This window comes from Rhea pennata, unplaced genomic scaffold (genome assembly GCF_028389875.1).
Source record: "Rhea pennata isolate bPtePen1 unplaced genomic scaffold, bPtePen1.pri scaffold_26, whole genome shotgun sequence".
Taxonomy (NCBI): domain Eukaryota; kingdom Metazoa; phylum Chordata; class Aves; order Rheiformes; family Rheidae; genus Rhea; species Rhea pennata.
This window is the reverse complement of record NW_026907677.1, coordinates 131,414-136,350: the sequence shown is the minus strand read 5'-3', so window position 1 is coordinate 136,350 and position 4,937 is coordinate 131,414. Positions and strand designations below refer to the sequence as shown.

The 4,937-nt window shown below is 60.3% G+C and overlaps 1 non-coding gene across 1 annotated transcript; it reads left to right on the top strand.

Annotated features, from left to right (window-relative positions):
* TRNAA-CGC (transfer RNA alanine (anticodon CGC)) lies at window positions 1-72 on the top strand. The gene has a single exon. It is a non-coding gene; the product is annotated as a tRNA-Ala (tRNA).
* The last annotated feature ends 4,865 nt before the right edge of the window (window positions 73-4,937 follow it).

Below are 4,937 nucleotides of genomic sequence, written 5' to 3'. Positions count from 1 at the left end.
GGGGATGTAGCTCAGTGGAAGAGCGCCTGCTTCGCATGCAGGAGGTCCTGGGTTCAATCCCCAGCATCTCCAGGAAGGACTTTTCTCCTCCATCTCCACCCCTTAGCTATGGTGCTAAGGGAGGCCTTGGCCAGGGCCCCTCTGCGGTTCTGTGGAGACTGATGCCATGCAGGGACGGGGCCTGGGTCTCTGAGCCATGTGTCGTTACAGCCTCTGGGCTTCCCCTGCTGCCACACAAGTCAGCTGGAAGAGACTTTTCCCAAGGGCTTGTTTTAGTTCGACCTGATGCCCATATGCAGATCTGCAAGGAGTGGTAAATACTGGAAAGCTAGGTAGAGAAGTGCTCCATTCTCAGCAGGTGGCTGGGTGCCTCCGCAGCCTTTCCTCCAACCATCTCGTGCCTGTTTTGCCCCTTTCTCCCTTTGCTGTTGGCCCTTTAGCAACCGCAGGCTCTGCAGGTGGGCTTCTCCCTTGTGTTCTTGAGAGCAAGCTTTTGGCCAGGCAGGGAAGCAGCCATGGGATCAGGTAGGGACAGTTAGGATTTACAGTTGCATATCCATAATTAGTGATTGCAGTTAGTAAAGGCAGCAGTGGCATGGTATTTCTCTGGCTTTTATAACCATGGAGATGCCTGTCAGTTAGTTTTGTGCAAGGAACAGCAGAGTTTTGGTTAGGAAATGTGGGAGGGATCCTAAGCCATCGGGACAGATGCCACTTCCTCACTGGAGGAGCTGGCGGGGTGGATCTCAAATGTGGGCCAGAGAGCCCAGGAGGGGCAACTCTCCTGCCTTTGCCATGGCCAGACTGCTGGCGCTGGCTGGGGCTTCTCTGGGCCAGAGCAAGGGGGAGTGCAAGAGTAAGTTGTGCAAGCTGTCCCACTGTTGCCAAAGGGCTGGTAGAGATCTGTTGCTTTGCCAAAAAATTGATGGTCTCACGTGAAAACCCACCATTCTTGTCAGCTAGCTATTGCTGCTGTGAGGTGGTATTTAGAGGGAAAGTGGCACACAGAAGCATCTCTCTAGTCAGCCTTCTTCCTTAAGGCATTTGAGACTGCTCCACAGAAGAACACTCTGTGGATGAGATGAGGAGCAAGGTCACAATATCTTGGCAAAAGTCGTTGTCCTGCTGTAGCTCAGACATGGGCAGTGAGCCAGCCCTTCATTGGGCTGTGAAAGCCCCATGCTTCATTCTCGAAAAGCAGTAGGTTTGAAAGCTGACCTAGGATACATTGAAAGCTCCACAACACAACCGCGTCCTTTCACGTGCCTTAAAGAAATCTTCTGGTGAAGCGCCTGGACAACATAGCCTTTGGGAATGATGGGGGTCTACGCAAAGGCAAGAGCCTCTGCAGTGCTCACCTTTCGTGTTACAACTAACCCCAGGCTCAACCCCCGTTGGGCATTTTGGAATGGTCCGTCTAAGACAGGAAGAAAAGCATGCACCTTCCTTTTTGCAGAGACAGCGTTGGTGGTGGGAGTTGAAAGAAAACTTGCCCAAGTAAAGAAGTAGCACCGAGTCAACTGGTGAACTGGTGTCACACTGGCTTTGTGCTCTCTTAGGGTGAGCCTAGAGCACTTTGTCCCCAGGTGCTCACTTTGGGTTGACAGTGTCCACTCTATGGGGCCTGGGGGCACCCAAGAAAGCAGTCAAGGGCTCTGTTGAGCAGCAGAGCCCTAAGTGCATGCTCGTGGGGCAGACGGAGGGGTTTAGGGGACCTGAGCCCCGACAAGTGAACTGGTGCATGAGAAGGGTCTGTGGGGAGCAGGGGGCAGGCGGAGGCTGCCCAGGGATGGCAGAGCCCTTGGTGACTGTGCTCCTGTGACATCTCCCCGTGTCACAGTCAGGCGCTGGCACGGCCTCAGTCCCGCAGTGTGCAGGGGGACAGGACAGGGCAGCAGTGCGCAGGACTCGTGGAGGAGGACCCTGAGCGCAGCCCACGCCTTTCCCTGCAGCCCTAGGGCTGCCCCACGGGACCGAGGCGTTTTCCTGAGGCCTCCCCAGGTCCCACTCTGTGTAAGACAAGAGGGGTGCCATTTGCCTGGGGTCCAGGGTGGCCGAGCGGGTTGGGGGGAGGTGGTGATGCGGGGCTGGGACAATGGTGTCCACAGCCACCACTAGCCCTGCAGGGTCAAGGTGTCCCAGGAAGGGCTGGGACCCGCCACCAGGAGCACCGGGGAGACACCAGCATCACCTGCTCTGGCTCTGGGAGGGGCTGCCTGGGAGCAGCCTGGCCCCATGGTTGGGCCTGGCTTGGGCTCCATGGCCCAGCACAGCCAGGGGAAGGCAAGGACACTCCGGGATTGCTGGCATCACCCCCACTGGCTTTGCTTGTAAGAGGCACTCCTGGAAGCGGTGCCTTGGCAAAATGTGTTGGCATCTGCCCAGCGAAGCCCTTCGTCTGGGAAAGGCACAGCCACGTGCCTGATTTCTGATGTTGGTCCCTTGCTCACTGCAGCCAGGTGATGCCGGTGTTTCTGGAGGGCCCCCAAGAGGCCTTTTCCAGGGCATTTGCTGCTTGCTGAAAAACTGTTGCCCCGTGTGCCTGCGCAGCCTCCTTTAGGACCACTGTCTGCCCACTGTGGCGACACAGAGATGCGGCCAGGCCTGAGCGCAGGCTCCCCCTTCCCCAACGCTCAGCACCTCCTCTCCTTCCCACAGGATGGCTGAGAGACCCCCCAGCAACCCCAGGGTGGCCTGGGAGAAGGACAGGGAAGATGGAGCTCCCCAGGAGATCGGCTCCCAGACACAGCTCCCCGGCGTGTGCGTGCCTCAGCCTCTGCAGATGGGTGAGTGAGTGGCACCATGGAGCCGGGCAGGGATGGGGGCTGCAAGACCACCCCACTCTGCCGCACGCTCTCCCCTCCATGGCAGGCTGGGGAGGGGGGGGGTGTTCCCGGGGCCCTGGGGGCACCGCGGTGCTGGCATGCCTGGGCCTGCTGTGTGCTCGGGGGCCGGCCTGGCACAGCATCCTTCCAGGAAGGAGAGGAGCAGAGGGGACCCGGCTCCCGCTCTGCGGCACAGGCTGGGAGGGGCAGCGATGCTGCGGGGCAGGGACCTTGCCTGCCCGTCTCGCAGCGAGTTCCTGATCCCGGCACCCCTGGGCTGTTTCCCCAGGTCACTGTGCTCCAGAATCACGCACCAGCTGTCGGGCACCTCTCAGCCCCGACAAGCGCAGGGGAGCTGGAGTCCGTGCAGCAGGCAGCGTGGCTGCACAGAGGGCACAGCTCTGCCACCCACCTCTGCTGCCTCCTGCCAGCCCCCACAGCTCTGCCTGCTCTTTCTTTCTCAGGGCAAGGGGCTTCTGCCACCAGCTGCTCCGACGTGCGGAGAGAGGAGCAGGAAGCCCTGGCGTGCATCCAGGCCTTTCTCACAGGCAGAGGAAGGGTAACTACAGACATTGCCACTCGGGCTGCACTCTGCTACCACTGGCCGAGCCTCCCGCCGTCTCATGCTCTCTGTTTTGTCTCTCTCCTCCCCGCTGTCAGGAAGAAGCTCAGCAGCTGAAGTTTGTGGCCTCTGTCTGCACCCTCAGCCGCTTGGCCAGGCCACAGAGCTGTGGCCGGGGCAGCCCTGATGACAGAACTGCCGAGGCTTGCAGCGTCACTGTGGCCACGTGGAGGGCAATGGTCTCCAAGCCCAGCACGTCGAAGAAGGTGCTGTGGGAGCTCCTCAAGATGCTGGTGGAGCGGCCACTGCGCAAACCGTTCACCAACGTCAGGGACAGAACCCGCATCCTTCCCCTGGCCGTGAGTTACTGGATGAGACCTCCCTCACCCCCAGGGCTCTGCTCACCTGTCTGGGGCAAGCGGCAGAGCCCTCTGTGCCCTCTCCATCTGCCCATGATCCATGAGCGCCTCGTAGTACGTGCACACAGCACCCTGGGGCCACTGCCAGCAGGACAGGCTCTGGCAGCGCAACAGGGACGTCTCTGCAGTGAGAACCATTTCTGCGTGTTTTCTGTAGGCAACCAGGGCACTCTATGAGCTCCTCCAGCAGTGCAGCTGCTCGCAGGTGGTGAAGACATTTTTCTCCCACCTCTGCCTGGCGCTGCTCTTCCAAATTGGCTTCACAGCAGAGCTCACGCCGCAGGACATTGCGATCTTCCGGAGGGAATGCCACCGATGGGACCCATCCGCTCCCACCAGCCCTGTCAGGTGCTCCATCCCCGTCCCCTCGTCCCTCCCTTGGACCTGGAGCCAGGGCCAGGCTGCCGGTATGAGCCAGCCTTTGCTCTGCACACAGCTCAGCAGTGCAGACCATGGCAGCTTTGTTCTGCTGCGCTGGCTACGAACACCAAGCCCTGGTCCTCAGGACGAAGGGAGGCTGGGACATGCTTCTCAGCCCTGACACTCTCCACTTGGGAGTCATTTTACTGGCCAGGTGAGAGTCCTCTTTGCCCAGCTCTACACAACGCAGTCCCCTTCCTCTGAGGTGCCAGGGAGTCCCCAGGCGTGCCAGGACCGCCTGCTGGGGCAGCAGCTGGTGTTAGCAAGGGTGAGAGAGGGTGCCTGGTGGGACCAGTCACCTCCCGGGGACCTGGAGTCCCCTCCCTTAGCGACTGGGCTCAGGCCACGCAGAGTGCCATGGCTCTGTCTGTATGCAGCTCTACTGGAGAGGGTTAACCAGGAAAGGGGCAAGATGCACAGGGCCATGTGCACGGGAGGAGCCCATGGGGACAAGCCTCCCGCATGGGCAGGAAATGGGATGTGTGGACAGGCCCTGACTTGGTGGTGGGAAGGGTGTCTTTGTGCTCTGCCACCAAAGGGAGCCTGAGGATGCCACACTGGCTCTGCAGAGGTGGTGTGCGGTGGGGAGAGACGGCCACTGGGTGAGCAGCTGCCACTGGCTGCGCCAGTGGAATGCCACTGTGGCCTTGCCCTGCACGTCCTGGCCTGTGGGGCAGCAGCTAGACTTTAGCGGTGCAATCGCAGAAGAGG